Source organism: Frieseomelitta varia, unplaced genomic scaffold (assembly GCF_011392965.1).
Source record: "Frieseomelitta varia isolate USP_RPSP 00005682 unplaced genomic scaffold, Fvar_1.2 scaffold_888, whole genome shotgun sequence".
NCBI classification, from domain to species: domain Eukaryota; kingdom Metazoa; phylum Arthropoda; class Insecta; order Hymenoptera; family Apidae; genus Frieseomelitta; species Frieseomelitta varia.
The window spans coordinates 24,453-47,061 of NW_025110687.1; the positions used below are offsets into that span (position 1 = coordinate 24,453).

At 44.3% G+C, this 22,609-nt stretch overlaps 1 pseudogene; it reads right to left on the reverse strand.

Annotated features, from left to right (window-relative positions):
- Positions 1–12,889: 12,889 nt before the first annotated feature.
- Positions 12,890–19,639, reverse strand: LOC122537130 (annotated as a pseudogene).
- Between the last annotated feature and the right edge of the window lie 2,970 nt (positions 19,640–22,609).

Genomic DNA, 22,609 nt, shown 5'->3' on the forward strand with positions numbered 1-22,609 from the left:
GAAGTCACGACTTTGACAGTCACGTTTTCACATCGTCTGGCAAGTTTCTTTAAACATATAAACATGTACACGTGCGAGACTCGTTGGAATATATTCTCTCGACATAAAAGACTATCTCACTTTCAGAAGCATCCTATGCCCAATTCGTTTTCGTAGGTCTGTACACTGTGATAAAAATTATTATAAAATCGTATTAATTCTCGAGAGGAAAGAGTCCATCTCCAGACTGACTACATCGTCTACATGAATCTCCAAAGACTCGGAGATTCGATGGACATACGACGAAAGTGTCCGAATGAAATCAGTTAGCGGTCAGAGAGAGAGAGAAGGAAAAGGGACGGAGATTGATGACGCTTACGCGTGGTAAACGTGTTCGATAATATTCCTTCCTTCTTCCTCCCCTTCCTCCCCCCTCCCCCGAGGACTTCATTGTAGAATTTATCAGAATTTGATTATCGCGTTGAAACGAAGAGCAAAAAAGAAGACGAGCATTATTTATGGAGCGGGCCGATACGCGGCGGAAGCGTTCTAATTAAAATCGAAAACGCAAGTCACGTGGCTGATTAATCGTCGAGCCGGTGGCCCGGCTATACCTTACGTGCAATCTCGGAGTCTAAAAAGAAAAGAAAAAAAAAAAAGGAAAAAATTACGTTCAATTATGTCTCTGTCAGGTCTAGCGCGGGCTGCTTATCGCCGCTGCCGTATCGCGTGCCGTTATCCGATCTTATTTTCCCTTCTTCCGATCGTGCCGCTTTCGCCGTATACAAAACGCGGAAGAACCAGCCGGCGGCCGAGGTTCCCTATGAATTTCAAATCCCGCGGATCAAAGCCAAGGCGAACGAACGAAACGAACTACTAGTCGATTATCACCACAACGACGATAAAAATGTCTCGTTAATAATTAATCCGCGTCGGATATATACGGCATCTCTTGACGTGTTGGAGTAATCACATACTAAAAATACACTTGGGACATGTATAACACTGGAACTACCAAGATGATCAATTTATAATTTTTGTTCGAAATTTTGTAGGCGCGAAACAGTATATTTTTAGAGACTTGAATGACTTTTCGTAAAATACACATACAAATGAAAATTTGTGCAAATTATTGTTTCCATACAGCTTTTCTATTTCTTCGCTTCTCTCTGATGGAAATGTTATGCTTCAGTCGTCGGTAGTTCTAATGACAATACACTTTAGCCATCGAGACGAGCTTTTTCTATTCGAAAGTGGAATATTTGTACGATGAGAAATTATTCTGACAAAAAAGTCTTTCTTAATCTATCGCAGTCTGGAAAAAGAAACCGTGTAATTGTTAATCTCTTAGAACTTTAGGTTAGGTTTTTAGGTTAGATTTTTAGTTAGGTTAGGTTAGATTAGACCTTTGTTTGAAAACATTCTAGACTAGGCCCTTGTCAAGGAAATTCAATAAAAGATTCTATTTCTAAACGGATTAATGGACTCGAAAAATGATTAGATGAACGTATAATATATACATTTCTGGCGTTGGATCTCGTTCAGTCGCGAAAGGGTTAAACAGGTCAGATGATAAGAGGATTACACGAAAAGGAGACTTCCCTCTTTGGCTTCTTGCTTCCGACACGTATATAAAAAGTTCGCATGTGGTGCAAAGTCGTTTCCAAAGTTGACGACGAGGGACGAACGTCTGCGGGAATTTCTCCCAGGCTCCACTTCTCCATAAAGACTCGGAATCATCGTAAACGCGCGCGCGGCGGCCGACAAGGTCGAACCCGGGGGCGTCGTTTCATTTTAGCGTATGTTTCTTTAAAAACGCCGCTTTCCCGCCGTTCTCGCGCGTTGCATCCAACCGCCACGGGCTTTTTCAGCTCGGCGTCGTTCATTTTGCATGGCGACGATCACGCAGACTTAACAGGACGCCGGTGACAGGACGTTCGACACCATGAAATGTTGCCGTTTTCGTCGCAAACGCGTCGCGGCCGGGGACCTATCGCGAGAAATTTCTCAATAACACATGTCAATGAGAACACGAAGATTCCAACTTTGGCACAACGAAGGAAAACTGGAAATTCGGGAACAACTTACTAATTGTAAGTCCCAATAATCCTGGCATTGCGAGGACAGAGACCTCCGAACGAGGACTTTGGGCAGCATGTGTTCTAATAAATTTAATGTTACGAACAGTGAACGTGAATTTGCATCAGAATCTATCGTTTGATTACATAGTACAAGTCTTATAAACTTTTCGACGCTAGAACTCAAAATGACCAATTTATAATTTTCTACGGGAATTTTATATACTTATGACGGTGAATTTTTAGATACTCGAGTGACGTTTAATAAAACATATTAACAGAGGCTTGTGTTCTTTGTTGTGTTATTAACTTTTTCTTGTACCTTGCATTTTACTTTCTTTGCTACGAATATTTTACTTTAGTCGTCGGTAGTTTTATTTTCGTTATTGCGTATTACCAAAAGATTTAATGTCCGTTTAAATGATAAAATAAATAAATAAATGAATAAATTTCTAAAAATCTCGGTGAGTTTAGCACAGCCGTTCCACAATTTACGGTTTTCTACACGCGAAGTGTAGTACATCAGTACCAAGGAAAGAAATTGATGTAAGTTGCAAAAAGATTTATTTCACGCAGGGTGCCCCGAATATATGTGTGTGTGTGTGTGTAGAAAATCGATGAACCGAGGAAGGAAAGTCCTCTGACGATTTGTTCGTTCTTGCTCCATTTTAGAGAAAATCGCGGAGAAAGAAAGAAAAAAAGTCTTCGTTTTCTCGCTCGTTCGGTAAGTTTATTCTCAAGAGAGCAACTGAGAGACCAGACAAGAGTTTTTAGTCTGTTGCATCAAACGTCATTAGAACGATGTCCAGCTGTAATCGGAGTGTAATCAATGTTCGATGTAATGCATCGCTGCGAAAGACTAGCATTTTGAACAGTATTTTTATTAAATAGGCAATGTATGATATTACAAGATGACAATGAAATATGAACGGAAACGGAAACTTTTTTGTTTCCCTCCTCGTGATTTGAAAATCTCAATCTCAAGCTTGCCAGTTTGCCGAAATAAATTTGAGACATCCTGTACATTCTCGCGAGGAAATCAATGAGAATCTCACGTTGATAAGTAAGTAATGTCGCTGCCAAGTTATACCGCTGTTTCTGACAAAGAATAAATTACCGAATAATTACGAAAATTTTTTAAAGAGGAGAGAGCAAAAAATGTATTTTCCGCGTGGAAAAAAAAAAATGTCACGCAACTCGAAGGACAAAGGGCAGCTGTACTCGAAGAGCACTGCGTCGCGAGGAAAGCCGTGCAACTCGAGGAGAAACGCGAACAGCTTGAAAATTCACGATCGTCCCGTTAAACAGCCGCGTGGCGCAATCGATGGATTTCCAGTTGAAATTTTCGCGCAGTTCATTCTATTAAACAAGCTCGGTACAATGGACGTGTTCCGCGGAGCAAAAAAGCGAAATACAACAGATGCTTGGCAATCCAGTGAAAAGGGCGAGCGGGAGGCGCGGGGGGAGAGGTGGTGGTGGGTGGTGGGTGGTGGTCGATCCATAACGAGCGGCGGACCGTCCGGTTTCCGAAATGCAGCTACTGAATAAAATTCCAATATTTATGAGGCGGCTCATTTCATGCAAAACGCATCCCCGGAAATTTACATTCCACTTTTTCCCGTATTTTTATAAATTACTCGATGCGCCGGGCGGGCCAGCGTATGCGAGCGCGAGCGCGGACCGCGGACCGCGGCGGTCCGCGCTTTTCATCGATGCTCACCGATTCGTCAGATAAAAATTGAAAACATTATTTCTGTTTCGTTTATTATTTGAAATACCATCCGTGCCCGCTTATTTGGAACGGCGTTTCGCGTGCCTCGATACCGTTCCCACGCTCGACGCCGTTCCGGTTTCGTTAAATGTTGCAATTTGCAAATGTAATCACGCGTTCCGCCGTAGAAAAATATTCGACCGGAGCTCCGACGAATATTAATATTAACCGTTCGAGCCGATCGTTCGTCTCTTTGCGATTTTTCGCCTTCTTCGCCTTCTCCGGCGAAAACTCGTTCATGCCACCCGTTATATCTTTAGGAATCATTGATTAATTAGTCATCAGTGGATTACAGATTTTTATGCAAATTTAAATCGCTTCGCTGTGTTTGATTTCATTTCCCTGTCCCAATCGTTTTTCTTTTTTTTTTTTTTTTTTTTTTTTTTTCCTCTGAGGCTTTTTTTTTTTTTTTTTTCTGTCTTTTTTTTTTTTTTTTTTTTTTTTTTTTTTTTNTTTCACAAATTTGAAGATTAATATTTCTTTCTTAGTGGAGTTGTATATTTTTTTATATACCAATCGTTTTTTTTTTTTTTTTTTTTTTTCTTTTTTTTGCAAATTATTTCGCTTTCCAAATTTTGTTCCTCTCTCTGTAAATTGTTTCACATTTTTGCAAATTGTCTCACTGCGCCTGGTGAATATCTTGTAACGTGTCTAAAAATCTACCGTCTAGTCGCCAGCGTTCAGACACTGATACAAGCGAAGAATAAATCTTTCTTTGTTTCGACAACGATTATACTACCGCGCTAACCAAATATCCCGCATCCCATTAAGAAACATACTCGCGGTCAAGCAAACAACGTTCGGTCCAGAGCAAACAAGAAGCGTTCACGAACGCGAGGCACGGGCACAATAAACGTGCGCATAGAATAATTGGCTGTAAAGTTGCCGAGAGACACGGGAGGGCGGAGAAGAGGGCCGAAGAGAATTACGAAGCGGACTAACCTCCCCCGTTTAGAAAAATCCTGTTGGCCCGTGAACGATCGTCATAAATTTCTCCCAATATTTTATCGTACGACGATAGATTTTTATGGCAATTGTCATTGTAAATTCGCGTGGATTATTTATGCTGGCCTCGCGTGAAGGAGAGGACAAGTTGTACGAGTAGAGATCGAGAGGGGAGGGTTTATTGTCAGTTCGAAGTTCGGAGATTGCCGGGCGTAAATCAGGGCATCGACGAAAAGCTCGACGAACTCTTTTTTAGTTTTTAGTGGACCACGGGATTGCCCGCTGAGAAATTCATTAAGGATGCCATCGCGCGGAAAATTTATAAGCGTTCCGTGTTTTTTCGCGGATACGCGTCCTACTGACAATCCTTTACTATCGAATGAAAGCTGCATTTGGAAACTATTTTCATTGTCCTGAGTCAAGTCAGAAAAGAGATTCATATATTATTCTTTGCCACTCATTGTTTGATATTTTGTATGTCTAGTATTGGAATTTCCACCTGAAGGTTAGTCACGTTTGAGGTTAAATCATGGAAGTATCACGTGGATATCTATCTCGTTCTAATGGGAAAGTTACGCTACAAGGAATTTAAGTGACAGCGGATTTCATCCTATTTTTCCCATTCAAACTGTAATTATCAAGACAAGAAAAGTGTCGAGAGTTCAACATGCATTGCAGAACAAAGCGATAGATTTAATTTTAAAGTATTATTTCAACAAACAATTTTCTGTGGTGTCATGTAGAGATTAATTTAAGATTAACATTTTATTCCAAATATTGTTAGTATTATTTCCTATGTATCAAATAATGATAATTAATATATAAATGATATAATACTATGTTTAATAATAAAATCTTGCAACTTACGAGCAATAGGATTTGTAGCTATTTGTGTCAAAACACACTCGTGTAAAATTATATATTTTTTCACTATTCGTTTGAGAATCTTCCAGACAAACTCTGTGATAGAACGATTACGATCAAGTATGTATGCTCTCCGCTACGTTTCTCATTCTTCCAAGTCATTTTTGTTGGAATTCACGAAAACAACATCAACGAAAATGACAAAAGTGCTCCGTAAACTATCATTCTCTCAATTGTAGCAGAGAATCGAGAAACCAGACTTTTCGCAACTCGAAAAGTTCTTTCTAGCCACCAGTACCATATTTTACGATACTCTTTCTCAAGTTGAAACTCATAAAAAAGAAAAAAAAGTTACGCACCCGACAAACCCGACGATTAGCCGGAGACGCACTCTTTCGTCGTCTTCTTCTGAATTTGGATGGTAATTATAATTGAACCGATCGCGGACGAACGAAAATGAAGACGCCGAGGATCGCCTGCGTCAAGGAAAATGAGTGAATCCTGCGACCAGTGTAATTTAGCGGCGGAGGGGAGGGGGCAGAGGACGCAATTACAGCGTGCTAGATTTGTCGTTACATTATGCCGCAGGGCCAATTAATTTCTCAAGCGGTCTGCCATTATACATATATATACATATATACACACACACACACACACACACACATATATATATATATACGGCCGGGCCGGTCTAACGTCGCGCGTCGTCGCGATGTATAATATGGAAGGTGCGTTAATTAAAATCCTCCGGTTCTATGCACTCCAACTTCGGCTTATCTTATCGGGGGAAACTAACAGCGACGTCGGCCGGCCGCCGGAAGAATAGACAATATAATTATCCCGCACCGCCTAACATTAATATCGCCTCTACGTGACGCTAATTCATACGCGCGCGCCTTTCACGGCGATTATACAATCTTCCTGTCCTCGTTCCGACGCCTGGAGTTTGTCTCGCCGGGTTTCGACTTGGACTTTCGCCACAGCCTCGTCGAAACGTTTAACCGGAAAAGTCGCAAATTTTTATTACTCCGAATCGAAGAAAATCGCGCTACTTGGATTCTCGCATCGTGAATCGAGTGCTTTGCTTTGCTTCTTGTAGAATCGTCGACACGAACGAACGCACTATTGCTTAAAATGCGCTAGATCGTGACACCAGATATTTACAGAATATTCGAATGTTGGCGCTTACAAAACGACTGACAGAAGATGAGGATTTTTAGTCGCAAAGAACGACGAAACGTGCATTGATTTTAAAAGAGCCGTAGTTACAGATTCATTCTTTTCTTCGTGCCGATGAATTTGCGAGAAAGAAACTTGGGAAAAAAAGATTCTTCAAATTTTCAGAGAACATTCCTCTTTTATTACAAATGTCGCTTTGCTGCAAAAACTCGTGACACGACTAACACGCGAGGATTTTTAGAGATTTGGAAAGATTGGACGTTTAGGAAACTACGAAGACTGACGATTGAAAAATGCATTGATCTCGGAAGAATTCTAGAAATTCACTTCGTATCAATGAATCCACGAGAAAGAAACTTGGGGAACAGATTCTTCAAATTTTCAGTGAACGTTCCTCTTTTATCACAAATATTGGCGCTTCACTGCAAAACTCGAAACAAATAACACGCGAGGATTTTCAGTTAAAATGTTTGGGAGGAACAATTCGAATAACGATCGGACAGTTTAGGGAAATATGAAAAATGCGTTGCTCTTGAAAGAACCCTAGTCACAAATTCGCTTTTTGTATCGACGAAACCGCGAGAGAAAAGCTTGAAAAAACGATTCGTCAAATTTTCAGAGAACATTCTTTTTTCATTACCACAGAAAAAAAAAAAAAAAAAGAAAGAGAAAAAACTGTTGGCAATTTACCGCGAAGCTTACCAACAATTAAGCAACAATTAAATTCAGAAAAGTGCGTCGTCCCAGTTACAAAATTCGCTTGGTATCGACGAGCCCGTAGGGAAGGAACTCGAAAGAGCTGGCTTGAAAACTGTGGCGCGTGGTTTCCACTTAACAACGGGCGAGCTCCGGGAGAACGAGCCCCGAGTAGCGAGGAGGGAGAAGAGGGGAAACAGCGTAAATCAAGCTGGTAGCACAAGCTGGTCCCGGAGTCCGATGGTAAACGCGAGGGCAGGCTAAAGAGTGCAAAGGAGGATGGGTAAGGGGCAACTAAATGATCTCATTAACACATTCCTGGCTGGCCAACCTGGCCATGTGTCAACCGAACTCAGCCTCACCCCGTCCAGGACGCTTGGAGAAGGGGAAGGAGGACGACGATGACGACCACACGACTGTCGTGTAAATAATCTGCAGCTTAGGCGTTCAAACGAACGATCGTCGGGCTTCCATTGCTCCATTTTCGCTGCTTGAAAGACGTCGGTGGATCGTTTGGTGGCCCAGCGTGAGTCGAGTCTTGGGTTTATTCGTTGACTTTCGAAGAAAAAAGAAAAACGGGCCCGAAGAAGGGGTTGCTCGGCCGAAACAACCACGTTGGGACTTGGTCTGGATCGATGGGGACAACGGGCGAAGCGAAACAATAGGTCGCGTTTCACAAGCGATGTCTCGCGAGCCTTTTGTTGCACCGCTCGGTGCGCGCGTTTTTATCCGATTATACGCGCATACGAGCAGTTATCGTCTTTAGCGGCCGTAAATCAGCGGCAGCGAAGCACGCGCGCGAAAGAGAGTGAATATCGGCGGGTGACAAATGTCGCCGGTCCAGAGGGCGATTCTCTCTAAGTCGAATCAAGACACATCGGCGCTCGTAACTTACAATTTAGTTATCGAAACGGTTACGTAATCGTACGTCATCGGATTCCAGTAAATCTTATTTACAGCGAGCGCACACACGCTCTCTCTCTCTCTCTCTCTCTCTCTCTTTCTCTCTCTTTTCATAGAAAACGGGCTGTATAGAAGCCTGTTAAAAAAATAATATTTCACGTTGAAAACTTCGGTCGAAAGCGAATTTGCGTACGAGGAAAAAAAAAAGGAACAAGAGAGAAAGAGATAGGGAGTAAAAGGGTGTTGGAGAGCGGGCGACGGGGCTCGGAGGCTTTAAATCATGCAACTTTTATCCGAAACATTTTTTCCATTCCACCATTGGCTCCACGATCGAATAGATGTAATACAGGCGGACAGAGCGTGCACGTACAGTCGCGGGATCCCGACTACATTTCATCCCGGGGGGTATAAATTTTAATGCATTTTGCGCGACCACGTTGCAAATGCAAGACAAACAACTGGAAAAACTGCGTTTGCCGCGTTGGCCCCAGCAGTGCGCCAGCGAGCGGTTCGGGCGCCTCGATTATCCGACGAGAGCGGCCCGCCATCGGCTTTGTAACGATAAGTCGGTCACTGACAACTGACCGTACAAAACGCACAGCAAAAAAAGCAAAAAAAGCAAAAAAAAAAAAAAGAAAAAAGAAACAAGAAGAGAGAAAAGGTTAATTTGATGAGATATGTACGTTGGTGGGGTTAACATTCGCGCGTAGGATGAAAACACGGACCCACGCGGGGAGTTTCGAGCGATAGAAAACTAGGCTACGCGAGATTTGATATCGTTCGGCCGATATGGCTCGAATTATTTAACAAATCCGTAGTAGTTACTGTCGTATCGCGATTGATACGGCGAGAGGGGAGATGGAGGGGCGAGGAGACCAACGAATAAAGAGCGGAAACTTCGAAGGAAGAAGCGCGGTGCTTTACGATCGCGCGGAGGGAGAGTCATTTTATTGTGAAAGTTTTCAATAAAAGGCGTCTCCTATCTCGTTACAGATAACGAAGTCGTTGGCCGAGGGATTTAACAATCCAAAACTCGCAATTACATCGCGCGAAATTGTACAAAAACTTGCAGCGTGGCGTAGCTATCGCGTGAAGGGCGAAAGAATTTTTATGACTGTCGCGCGCGTTACAGCTGGCGAGAAAATCTAATACCTACGCGACGCCGGTATTAAAAGCGGCCCGCGTTGATCCATTTCTCGATCGTTTCGCCGAGATCAAAGACAGGTGACGGACGTGAGAACGGTGTGCAGGCGCGAGTGAAGGAAAATAGAACGGAGACACTAGAAGCGGCGCGAGAGATTAAATAGTTTCGTAGATTAGAATATAAAAGGGGAGAATAAGGGGTGTGTACGAATGCTACGTTTTATACGAAGGAGAGTTTCGTTCGTCGCCGAACAAAAGAGGAGTCGAAGAATTCAAATTTAACGAGGAAGAATGCATGAAGAATTCAATATCAAAGTTGGATGTACCCATGACTCCTGGAGTCTAGTGCAATCTTTTCACTACGCAACCCCCGCGAAGCCTGGGAATCACTGGGAGGGGCGGGGAACAGGCAGAGCGGCAAGTATCGGTGAAAGAAGAGCGCGTGGACAATTCAGAGAAATCTTTCGGAAGACGATAAATCCAGACCGGATCCAGTCTCGCGACTCCAAACGTGCCGCGGAGTTTTCCCACGAGATCGCTTATTTTCGATCACGACGATTTAGAACAGGGCTGGCCGCAATTTCGTGACTTCAGGTGGCGCATCGAGCAAGTGTCGATGATAAATAAAAAGAATAATATCGAAATTAACTCGACTATTTTCAGAATCTAGTCACGGTCAACTTTCTTCAGTTTTTTAAAAGCAACATTTGATGTCCTCCCTCCTGTTCCAAGTGATGTTGACTTGATAAATTTTTGGAAGATCCTATCTCGAAATCTCAGAATGTCTGTACAAAAATATATATGTCCATTTGGAAGTATCTACAGATGCGAATGAGGTTCTTCCACCGTGAAATTAATTAAGAATAAGCTGAGAATTGAAAGAATTCGATGATTTTCGATACAACAGAGTTATATTACAACCTTCGGACATAAATAATTTGGTCTAGAGCTAGCAGACTCGTAAATCTCATTAAAAAGTAACTTTAATTTTTCTTAATGTCCTTCTTTTATATGTTTACTGTTTAAAATAATTTAGCGACGTATCGGAGCTCGGTTGAGAAAAAAACTTGCACGTAGGGTACAAAAATTGGCCACGTTGTTTCATACTGTACAAAATTTTATTTTCTTTGAGAGTTAATACAGTTTTAATCTATAATTTAACGATTTCAATACATTTAACTGGAATATAGGTTATGTCATAAAAAGTTAAATTATTGTCGTTAGATGTCATTAAATTTTAAGAAAATGTGGCAGCGCGCTCATTTTTAAAAGCGAGTTTAAAGTGAAAAAGAAAGAAAGTAACATATATTGTACTCTCAGTCGTTGATGATCAAACCAAACAAATATTAATCAAGCAAGCGATCGTCTTAAAAATCTCGTTATACATTAATTAAAATAAATAGTTATTGTTATAGTTTTTTTTATTAAATCTCGTAATATATTCATTTAAAGGAGTAAATCACTTACGAGTACCCCTAATATAAGATTATTATTTCACGCGCTAAAGTAAAAACGTAAAAATTCACTACCGAATGACCATAATAAGTTACGCTGCGATTCTTCCCTGATTCTATCTTTCCTAATTGCGCTCAAAGACACCGGGATCGTTTAGAAAAACTCTGAACCGAACGAGAAGCACTTGGAAACTTCGTCTAGACTCTAGACTTGGTGCATTGGAAGAGGCTGAGGTGTCTCGACGGTTGAAGCAACGTCGCTCGGCAGCGCAGCACGAAAAATCTGAGCCTGTTTGTCTCGGCTACGCGATACAGCGTGTGGTCGAAATGGTAGGTGCGGGGTTAGGTTAGGTACCCCGAGTAATTGGTCCCGTATTACATTCTTGGTGACCCCCGATGGAGAGTCCGGAAGAGAGAGAGAGAGAAAGAGAGGATGGACAAGGCATTGGTTCTGCGCGCTTTTATTGTTCGAATGGACGACGACGTCGCTGATCTCGTTGCACCCGAAACCGGACAAAAAGAGGATAAAAAGAGAGCAACTGGAAGATCGGCCGCAATCCCAGACGGTACGTGGTTTAGGGGAATCGTTCCTCTTACGACGGAAAAAACGAGAATAACGCAAGTGCTTGAGGCTATAATTAATTACGGCGAATACGTTGATCGCGAGACGAACATAAATTCCTATAAATTCCGCGCGAATTCTCGTACGTTCATTCGGATGTTTCATTTGTCGAAACATCGATCACGGATCCGATGTACGGAGTCAGAATGGCGTTGATAGAGAAATTAGTATGGACTTCGTTCGTGAAATAGGCGTTGGATGAACTTTGCCTGCGTGTAAACTCCCATTACACGAACGAAAAATCATAGGTAGAGATAATCAGTGAACTCATTAATGTAGTTTAACGTAGACGATGAAGTTTGAATAGCGCGAGTGTTTGGACAGCTTTTACACAAATTTCTGAGATTAATATCATCTCGAACAAAGAGAGGATGGAGAAACGAGAGGGATGAGCGCAAGGGGACGAGGGAAGATTGTGGCGAAATAAAATAGCAGAAATCTTTATGGCTGTACATAGCGTTGCCATTACTCTGACCCTCTATAAGAGAAGAACGTTCTCTCGTCTTTCCATTTCTTTCTTTCTTTTTCCTCTCGTTTCTCCTCTTTTTTTTTCCCCTCATTTCCTCGACGAATCCTTTTTCAACGTCTCCCCTTTTATCATTTCAATTCGATACGTCGTGCCGTGTGTTTCGTTTAATTAATTAATTAAACGTGGATCGAGCGGCAAGGAGGGGAAACACAATACCTCGTGCGAACAATGCTTCACGCGTGTCTCCAAGTATCGGTGAAAGGACGGAAGAAGAGAAGGAGGGAGAGAAGGAGGACTGAAACGTATGCGAGATGCGTGGATATCGACCACGCGACGAGATCGTTCTGTTCGAAACGTGAATTATCGTCGCGCGATTAATCACCCAATATGTCGCGCGCCGCATAAATCAGTGATTTGTAGACCGATCATGAACCATGGAGCCCGAAAGACGGAGAACATATTGCAGCCTCTCAATGAGCGAAATTTCAACCCTTCAACGATCAGTGAATAGTCGTGAATAGGACGCGGTAGAAGGAAAAAGACGCTGCTATTGAGATAATAAGAACAAGCGAATGCAGATTGTTGAAACGAACTGGAACAGGTACCCGAGGAACTTTCGTCAATCGTGCAACGGAAATAAAATAGCAGAGTTGATCTTTGCGATTTGTCAAATTTCACAATCGTACGAGAGGGTTGAGAAAATATCCTGACAATTACTGAACAAGGGAATTTAATTTAAATAATTCAATTAAAAAAGAAAAAAAATATGTAAAATTGTAATATCTGTTAAGAATGATGAACCATAGTCTGTTGCTTGTAGAAATTACTCGAAACAATTGTAATAAATAAAACCAAAACCGTTAAAGGTCCTGAAGTAACTGGTACTACTCCAATAAAAAGCCTGGTGGACACGTAGGGGCAGTAATTTCAAACTATTGCAGTTCCTAATTTATTAGCAACTTTGCACACGTGTTCTCCACATTTTTTCAATTGCGATCACTCTAACTGTTGTATCTGTATATTGTTTTGCAATTGCAAAATGTAACATGTCGCACTGCCAATTACTAGATAATTGAATGTTACCTTTCAACCAAACAATAGCTGATAAAAGATAGGCATTTTATATCCACGTAAAGCGTGCAAGTTCAATTTCAACATCAACGTTACGCGTAGCTCCTATGCCCTACTTCATTTTCAGCTACGCAATAATATGTTCCACGATCTTCTTTACGAATTGCAGGAGTTTTCAGTACATTGATCCACCTGTTGGCAAGATGGCGTTATTTCCTCTGCGCCATGAGATTCTGGATGTAGGAAAATCATCTAGATAACATTCAAGTTTGCCCTGAACTGTCACTCACAGCAGTTAGTCTACGAGCTCGCATTTTCAGACACACAATTATTCAATGACATCACAATTTTACATTGATGAAATCCAGCGTATCTTCTCGATTCTCCATCTGTAATCTAAAGGTAGACGAGGCGGCATCACACTCGAGCGCAAATCTAGCATCTCTTACAAATTGAAGCACCGCCACGCGAGAGTGGCAATTGGTATCAATTTTCACTCGCTTGGGGCTGGAAAACTCGAGTGCATGAAAAGACCGAACGTCGAAGTTCTACAGTTTCTTTAATTTACTCTTGGGAAACGTGAGTTGCGCGTCGGCTCTCTAACTGTCTTTGTAGAAAAAGGGCGAAACGCCAAAACTGTACGTACGAAAGGTCTTGGTGCGTGTCGTCAAAGAGCCCGTCGTCTCTCGTTCGGCGCGAGATTCTCGAGAATCAAGCGTTGTCGTCGCTACAAACGGCTTTCCCGCGCAAACAGCAGACGGGGAAACGATACTGGGACGCTCGAGGGGGGGAGGGGGGGGGGAGTGAGAAAGGGGTTGGTGCGGGCCGAATGCGCGTAGATCCGGGTCTGCGTTGAGGTAAGACGTTTAATGAAATCAGCACGGTGTCTGTCTCTTCTCTCTCTCTCTCTCTCTCTCCAGACTCTCCTCGGCGCTGTTTTAATTATACCGGGACTCTCTCGCTAGTTGCACATCTTCCCTCCGTTTCGAGCAGCGCTCTTCCACCATGAATCCCAGCCTCTCTCTTCCTCCCCCTTCTCTTTTACCTCTCTCACTCTCACTCTCTCTCTCTCTTTCTCTCTCTCCCTGTTTCTCTCATAGTCCGATTCCGTCCGTCTGTCTCTCCTTTTGTTTGGTACGGCTGGGAAACGTGGAATACACGAAGAGACACTCTCTCTCCCTCTCTGGCGCACACCGCGAGACCTTTAGGATGATTAGACAAAGACGTTACGAAATTAGTATCCCTGCAGACAAAATTGTCGAAGGAAGCCGGTTGTTAGGCGGGCGTGTACGTGCAAGGTGGAGGATCGTCGTCCGTGTACCGCTCGGCCCCTCGCAACTCGTCTCCGCCGTTATTGCGAAATACTCGCCGGAGACGTTTGCCAACGCTTTCCCCCGTTTCCGGCCTGCGTGCAAACCCCTCCGCCACCAGAGTCCTCGATTAAAGCGTTGTCCTTTCTCCGTTCATCCTTGGCCACTGCCAACTTTCTTCGTTTCGTTTCTTTCTCGGGACCGTGCGAGAACGATCGTTTTATGATAAACGAGGGGGATTAACCCCTTGACTTGCAACATCGAGTCATACTCCGTGTTATAAAAGTTAAGACCTCGATTTAAAAGAAATAAGTTTAATTTCGTTGAATCGAACGAAATTGACAAAATAAAAATTAAATGTAATGTAACGTCGATAATTTAAACACCCTAAATTAATTTTATTAGTTTCAATAAGCAATGCTCACCCCTTGGAATTGAAAAGAAAATCACAAGGCAAGGAGTTATAAAAACACATTGAAATTATTATTCGAACATTACGCTTTCGAAAGAAATTTGCGTACATATGCATACATATGTGTCGCAAAAGGGAGTATTCGATACGATGAGATTTACCCCTCAATCGTCGATTCAAACACATTCCTCTGGTAAATTAGAAATGCCAGACACTGGTTAATACGAGAAAAGTACGGGGAAACCGAGCTACAAATTCTAATTTGTCGAATTTGCCTTCGTCCCGTGCGTACGCGCCGCTCGACGCAAGACGCGACATTTCGCAGATTCTCACGCGCGTCGAAAACGAACACGAACAGGGGGCCACGGGAACGTTTGGAACTATCGACTTTATATTAACTACGAAAGAGACGAAGGGTTTCTCGCAGGGCGAACACACGGCGAGCTTGTTTCGAGAGCTGGATTCTTTTAGGGTAGAATAATATGACGACGCGGGCGTGCAAGCATGAAGCAAGCGAGCAAGTAGTAGCGAGCAGGCGATCAGCGTCGCAGGCAAGCAGCCATGCAGAAAAGTTTAAGGGTGCCAGACGGTTAAAATAGGCGAATCTTCCGTGGAGCTCGTCAGGATTTTTCAGTTTTTGACACCTGTTCGAATGGTCCCTGATTCGATTCGATTAAAATTCAAATCAGTTGAGAAACACAAGCCACGTTTGAAGAAGTGGGGGGAAGGGATGAAAATTGAATTTCGGGTGAAAGGCGCCGCTTTTCGTTTAACAATCTCGCTCCGAGAGCGGAAAATGCCCGGAGAAAGAAATTCAACGTTTTCTTTCGCGAAACTAATACCCGTTTCGTTAATAAACCGTGTAACAAGCTTAATGCTCCTCCCCCGTCCGTCCGTCCGTCTTGTTTCGCCGTTTTTACGCGCTAAATTAAAGTTTGAAAAAGATACCCCTCGTTCCGCGTCGTTTCTCGTTCTGCTCGGAACCGGCGGCCGCGGCGCGTTCCTTTGATTTTCTCTGTTCGAGTTTTTTTCAGGCACCGCCGCTGTCACAATGCCCGCTCCCAGCCCGCGCGGAATCGCTGATTGAAAATTGCAATTTTAAACATCTTTGTAAAAAAAAAAAAAAATAAAAAAGGAAGAAGAAGAAAATTATTCCGAGTGAATGCGTGCTGCGCATTTTGAAACAACCGTTTGAATTCTTTATAATCTTTACATTCTTCTTTTCAAGAAAGTACAAAACCTCCTTTCTTTCTCTCTCTTTCGAGAGAGGAAATTAATTTGATAAAAAACGACCTTGAACTTTTGACCCCGGCTACAACTGTTATAGCAAGTAACGGTAGCCATTTCGAACAATGGGAACGGAACAATTCGTACCGAATTAAAACAAAAGACAACCTAGAGTCCTCTCCGCGTCGCGCGTTTTTCCAAACAGCGACGTCACGAACAATACGACACGATTCTTCAGCCAAATTCGTGCATCCGAACGTTGCACACGCGCACACACATAAGCCATGTACGTTACAAGCGGCGCAATTTCGAAAATCGAAATTGAAACGGTTGCACGAAATAAACGTCCGATCGATGAGAACGACCCTAATGACAGCCACGTTCGCGGACCGCGAGATTCGATTTAAACCCCGGCCCGGCGGAACGCGGCTGTGCTTTTTCCACCACGGTTCTCTATATTAAATTAATGCTTGGGAAAGGATACGCTTTATCCCCGAGGAGCGTTTCCTGCGCGGCGGTGCGGCGTTTTCTTGAGCCGTGGCCCCGAAAACGTGGCAAGCAGGGCGCGAACAGAGCGAGCAAAGCGAAAGAGAGCGAAGCGAGTGAAACACGGCCGAAAGAGAAAGAAGGCAGAGGAAAGCGGAGGAAGGTGCAAAGCACATTCGAGTATCTCTCTCTATCCCATCCTCCCCCTCCCTCCTCCGCGTGTGCTCTTGAAATAAGTCCGCACACGTACGCGAGAAACATTCAGCGTTCTGTAGCGGCGCTAGGCGGATTTAATCCTAGCAAATTAATTCCATTTTCTCGGAGCATCGCGCATTCTCTGTGTTTCGTCCTTCATCAGCTCGACTATGCGCAGCTACTCCCCCTCCCCCCCTTTTCCCATCCCGCTCACTATGCTCACCCCCTACGTCTCCGTTTCCCTTCCTTCTGGCGCCTCTCTCCCCCTTTCCTCCAACCACCCATCCACCCACTCGCCTCCTCCTCTTTCACTTCTACCCCTTTCGTTCGCATGTTCCTCCACCGTTCACCCCCTCTCGCGCCAAGCCCGAGGTTCTGGCTCGGTGCCTTACCAAACCATCCCCCTCCCTCCGATCCGCGTTGCTCCTTGTCCTCTATCACCCTTCGCCCCTCCAACGCTCCTCCCCCCCTCGGCCTAACCGTCTCTCTACCCATCCTCGCCCACCGTCTCAGCCGCCCTTCCACACCCTCGAAAAGCTATACTCGAGCCGGTCTACAAGGAATTGTTAATTGCTCGTGCAGCGCCAATTTGCATAAATCAATTTTAAATCAACCCTCGAGCCCGCGAAGAGTGCGCCGCCTGGCGGCCGCCAACCCGACTACACGCAGCATGTGCACAGGTGCCCGTACCTCCAGCTCCTATCGCCGCCACCGCGATCGCGCTCGTTCCGCGGCGCGGCGCGGCGCGGTGCGGTTCCTCTGCACGAGCACGCCGGTGTGCTTTCGGTTTCCACGGTTCCGCGTAACTAACGCTTTCCCTCGAAAGTTCAATTGAGAGAGAAGCGAAAGGCAGTTGAATTTTCTTTCCTCTCGCCTCACTCGACAAACGGGCAAAAGAATACAAACTCGTTGTAATATTGAACGAGGGTAGGGAAACTCTCTTTAGATTCCATTGTTGTAGCTACCTTTTGCGAGAGCACGCAGTACGTTTGCGTAAATATCCGCGATCTAACGAGCTGCATTCTACGGCCTGATGCTTGGAACGACTCGTTCGGCGATCAATCCCGTTGGAAAGGAATTATCAAACGTAGCTCAAGCTTGCGATTTCGTCAAATCGAACGTAGCGAATGACTCGTATCGAGAAATTCCTTTTTGACGGATTAAGGATAATCAAGACGACTAAGATTGATAGCTCAACACATTTTGTACGAATGCACAAACTTTGAGCGACAGAGGAGATTCCATAGGGTTGCTCTGACTTCGAAAAATCATGTATGATAAAATAATATAATAATATAGAGGATACGAGGACGAGAGAAAAAGAGAGGATGAATAGCAACGAAGGAGCGAAAGTATAAATACTGTAAATCTGATCATTGAGTGGAGATGAGCAGCTTGTCTCGAATAGACGGCGAGTCTGCTCTATCAAGCAATTATACACTAATTGTAATCAAGTTAAACATATAGATTTCGGCGTTACAGTCGATCAAATCTCACCACCAGATAGGTAGTTACACAAAGATGAAAGAGGGTGGTTACGTGGCTGAAATAAGAAGTAACAAACGGAGGAAAGACGAGCCTGGTTTTCACCCCTGTTGCTCCCCTTCCCTCGAGTGGCCAGCGCGAGCTAAGGAACTCGAGGAGGGGCGAAATGGACGAGCCAACCCCATCCCCTCTCGTAGCTTTCCCTTTCTTCGATACTTTCTCTCCTCGCTTTTCTTCCTTCGCCGAAAATACTCGCGCTGCGCGCCTCTTCAATCTCATCTTCCCTGTTTCAAGCCCGCGTGGTTGCTCGCAACGGCGGTGGATGGTTCTCGGTGAATCGGATGGCCACGGTTAAAAAGGAGATTTAGCAAGGGGCGCGCAGTTGCAGTTTCCGGGACGCCGGGCCGTTTTTAAGGGAGCCCGGGCTTCAAAGTGGGTTCGTCGACGAATCGACGCGTAACCCGCGCCGGGATAGCCCGGCTTAAAGGGTTAAACGAACTCGCGCGATCGCGGTGCAACAGAGGCTCTGAATGGCGGTCGAATCTTTCGGGTGAAATGCGTGTGTAAGAGAGATGAGAGAGAGAGAGAGAGAGAGAGAGTGTGTGTGTCTGTAAACGAACGGCTGATTACCCCATTCGACGAGCTTTTGGTTACCATCGAGAAGATGAATTCTATGGAAGCGTAGTAGGAGCTTCCTTGCGAGTTCGCTGCTGTTTTATTTCAACGACTCTGTTGCGAGAATTTCCTCCCAGCTCATGTAACAAACCTAAGGGGGAAATTTCTCGATTGAATTTGACAAGAAATCCTGCAAACGAACAGTCTGTAATATCAAGATCCTCGATTAAACTGTCAATAACGTCGGGAAAATTTCAGAAATTACCAGTCTAATTATTACTGTTTCGCGCGAGGCAATAAAATTTGCCAGAATTGTCAACCTAATCGAATTATCTCGACGAAGGATATCTCGACGCCGTGAAACAGCAGCGGATAATTCTCCTCGCGAATAAACTTCCTGCATCGCATGAACCACTGCCGAAAAAACGTTACGCAGTTTCGTATCGATCCGTTCTGAAAAACAAACTGAAAACAAACAGGCGAGCCGGAAACAAAATACAAACGAATAAACGAAGAAGAAACGACGCCCCGGCGCCGTACGCGAGAACGAGTCGAGCGAGAACGATTCGACGATCGCTAATTCTCGACGAATCGGCGAGGGTGGCCTCGAGTGGCTGGCGGATGATAGGGCCGAACGGTTACCGGTTCGAGTATTAATTCGCGCTCAATCTGTCGACTCGCGTTCTTCTTCTGGTTTATTTCCTCCTCCTCGCTTAATTGCGCTGCCGTATTCATGTTTATTTTTTTTTTCTTTTTCATATGTCACGCTCGCGTGTCATCGCGTTGTTACAGTTGAAGAAAGAGAAGAATCTTTGTTGCGCGCGAGGTTAGATAATCTCCTTGCGTTGCGTCGCGGTTTTCATCTACTATAGGGTGGTCACTGAATGAAAAATACAAAAGAAAAATAACATTTACAGATACATGTTTCTTTAATTTTTTGTCACTTTATTTGGAAATATGATTAATGGAATTTTTTTCATTATTTTTTTTCAAACTCTTCAGTTTTTCAGTGACCAGCCTATATAACCATTGGCAGGTTAGGAGATTCTAGACGCCCGTGTGAAACTTGTGCTCCCAGTTGATAATTATTTATTAGTCCTCTACTGTTTTTTTTTTTTCTTTATTGAATAAAAGTTGCGTACTTTGCTGAAAGTGTGCAATTCACTGAGTATTATATATTCTATTATGTATTCTCAAGTATATGCATTCTCCTTAGTATTTCATACGGTAGACCAATTCGAGGGCAAATAGTTTATCAAAAATTCACCGATTCTTCTTGATCATCTCCGATTCTTTTATTCGTACAACAGACGAAAATTTCGCGCGAATAAGCGGACAGTTTCGACAGATCGATTCTACCGTGAAATTTCTTTCTCAATTTGCTTAATCATCTGTAATATATGACCCTCTCTAGAAAACAAACTAATGACTTTCAAATTAATAGTCTCATCACCTTGAATTACAACAATTACATCATCCTCGATAGAAACAATCTCTCGACGAATATCGAAATATCGAAAATAAAAATATCGAGACGACGAAGGCTGTGGTCCAGATGGGGAACCAATCGATCGATCGATTGATAGCTCGTTGCGACGAACGAATCTCTCGAATTAAAAACAACAATGCGGCGAGGAAAATTCGGAGAGGCACACCGCGGGTCTGCGCTCGTTCACGGAGGCTCGGCCAACGTTCTCAGCTTTCGCCTGGGACGGCAGTTTTTAATTAGGATCGGCCGATCGAGGAGGCAGGGTAGCACGCGCGCAACCCCGTGGAAACGGAGGGAAGAGCGGGAGCGAGGCGCGCGGGATCGATGATCCACACGGCCGCGGCCGGTATCGTTGGATTCGGCTCGGCGCGCTCGAGGACGATACGGTTTGATTGCGCCGACAACGGCGGGGCATTAATTAGCGTGCATAATTGTTTACCGGCGCTAAACGGAGCTGGATCAATATTTAATTGAATGCCTGCTAAATGCCAGCTGCATCGCCGCGGCTCTCAAATCGAGCCGGCTTCTCTGAATAACCGCCGTCGTCGTCCCGGATACAATGGCCTAGGCTCCAGGCATCACTGGCCCTGTCCCACACCACCACACTTGTTCGAGCTGGTTCCCCGAGCATTGACAAGTTGTCCGCCTTCCCAGAAATCCCAAGAAGAAAATTCCTTACGAATTCATTTCAGAAGCAAAATTTCTTGTGAGCTTCCGTACGAGGTCTTCGAGGAACAAATGATACGGACAAGCGGATAATATGCTTGGCTCTGCCGACTCGTCGTTATTTAAACATGCAACAACACCAGAGGATGCAGTGAACAGAGTTCGAAGCACCTACGAGCGAGTAAAGGGTGGAAAAAATTTCTAAATTTGAACATTAGTCGTCCTACACCTCGAAGCATCCTCTCGTCGATGCGAGAATCGCGGACTTTAACGATCCCTGGATTCTTCGTCCCTTGGAATTATTATTACACGTGTCGAAGAAATAACGAATCGAATTGAGAGTGGACTGGTGCAGTTTTACGTATTCTTCGTGAGAACGATGACACGTGAGACCAAGCAAAATGTGCGCATTGAAAATCCGGTAAAACGATCGTGCGTACAAACGAGAGGGACGGAGGAGGGAGGGGGGGGGGGAGTCGATCACGCGACTAATGTCATTTCTAAGTACATAGGCGCGGGTGGACGCGCCGACGTGTAACACACTATTTTCCATGGTGACGCGGCGGCCGCTGCGTACAATGCCGTGTACCTGGCCCGCGCTTTAACTATCCCTCGATCTAAATGCACTCTAATGGACTGCATTAAACAGAGAGACGAGAGAGGGTGTACGGGAGGCGAGGCCACCCTCGGTAGCCACCTCGGCCGGGTTGCTTTCGAGCGGTTGCGAGCCAGCAATGGCTGACCGACAGACAAAACCTCGAAAACCTTGCTCCCTCTCTCTCTCTCTCTCCCTCTTCATTTCTCTTTTCTCGTACGAATTTTTCGGCAGATCGAACCCCATCGACCTTGAGATTACCCTAATCTCGCTGTGTGTTTCCTCGAGAACGGGCAAGGGCAAGGGCAAAGGGCGAGTCTGTTGGTGGAATTGAGGAGAATAAAGGGGCGGATCGTTGAAGATGGAGATGGATTCTGGCGGTTTGTTTGGGTTAAGCAAGCTTCTTTGCGTTCTCGGTGTGTAATTGAGGGAACAGCTGGATGGGAGACGTTCTTTGGCTTGCTCGGGACTCGGCTGTGGCACGTAAAGACCGAGAGGTTGCTCTCGTAGATGATTATTCGAACACGGTGCGCGAAAGGTACGTGGTAAGTTTCGCCGCGTGTTTTATTCCTTTAGTCCGTGTTTAAGCGTCTGTGACTAAATCGATAACGTTTCGATCAACTGGAATTAACCGCAACTCGAGTCGACATCGTGCGGAAACGTTTATGAAAACGAGAGGTTGCATATGTTTTCTTTTACAATTGTCAGATTTTGACAACAATTTCCTAACGTGTTCCCGTTAAAAGGAACATGATCTTCGCGACAGAGAGAAATTAGAAGAACAGTCAGAGGTTCGATTAAACCGGACGTCAAACATCCAAGCTTTTTTAACCAATTGGCTACGACGGACTTTGATACGTACCGCAGAAATTCAATCGCGATCTGCACTGAGAGTGGTGAAATTTTCTGTCAGTGTGCTTTTCTTGGAAAGTGTGTTGAAATAATCAAAATATTA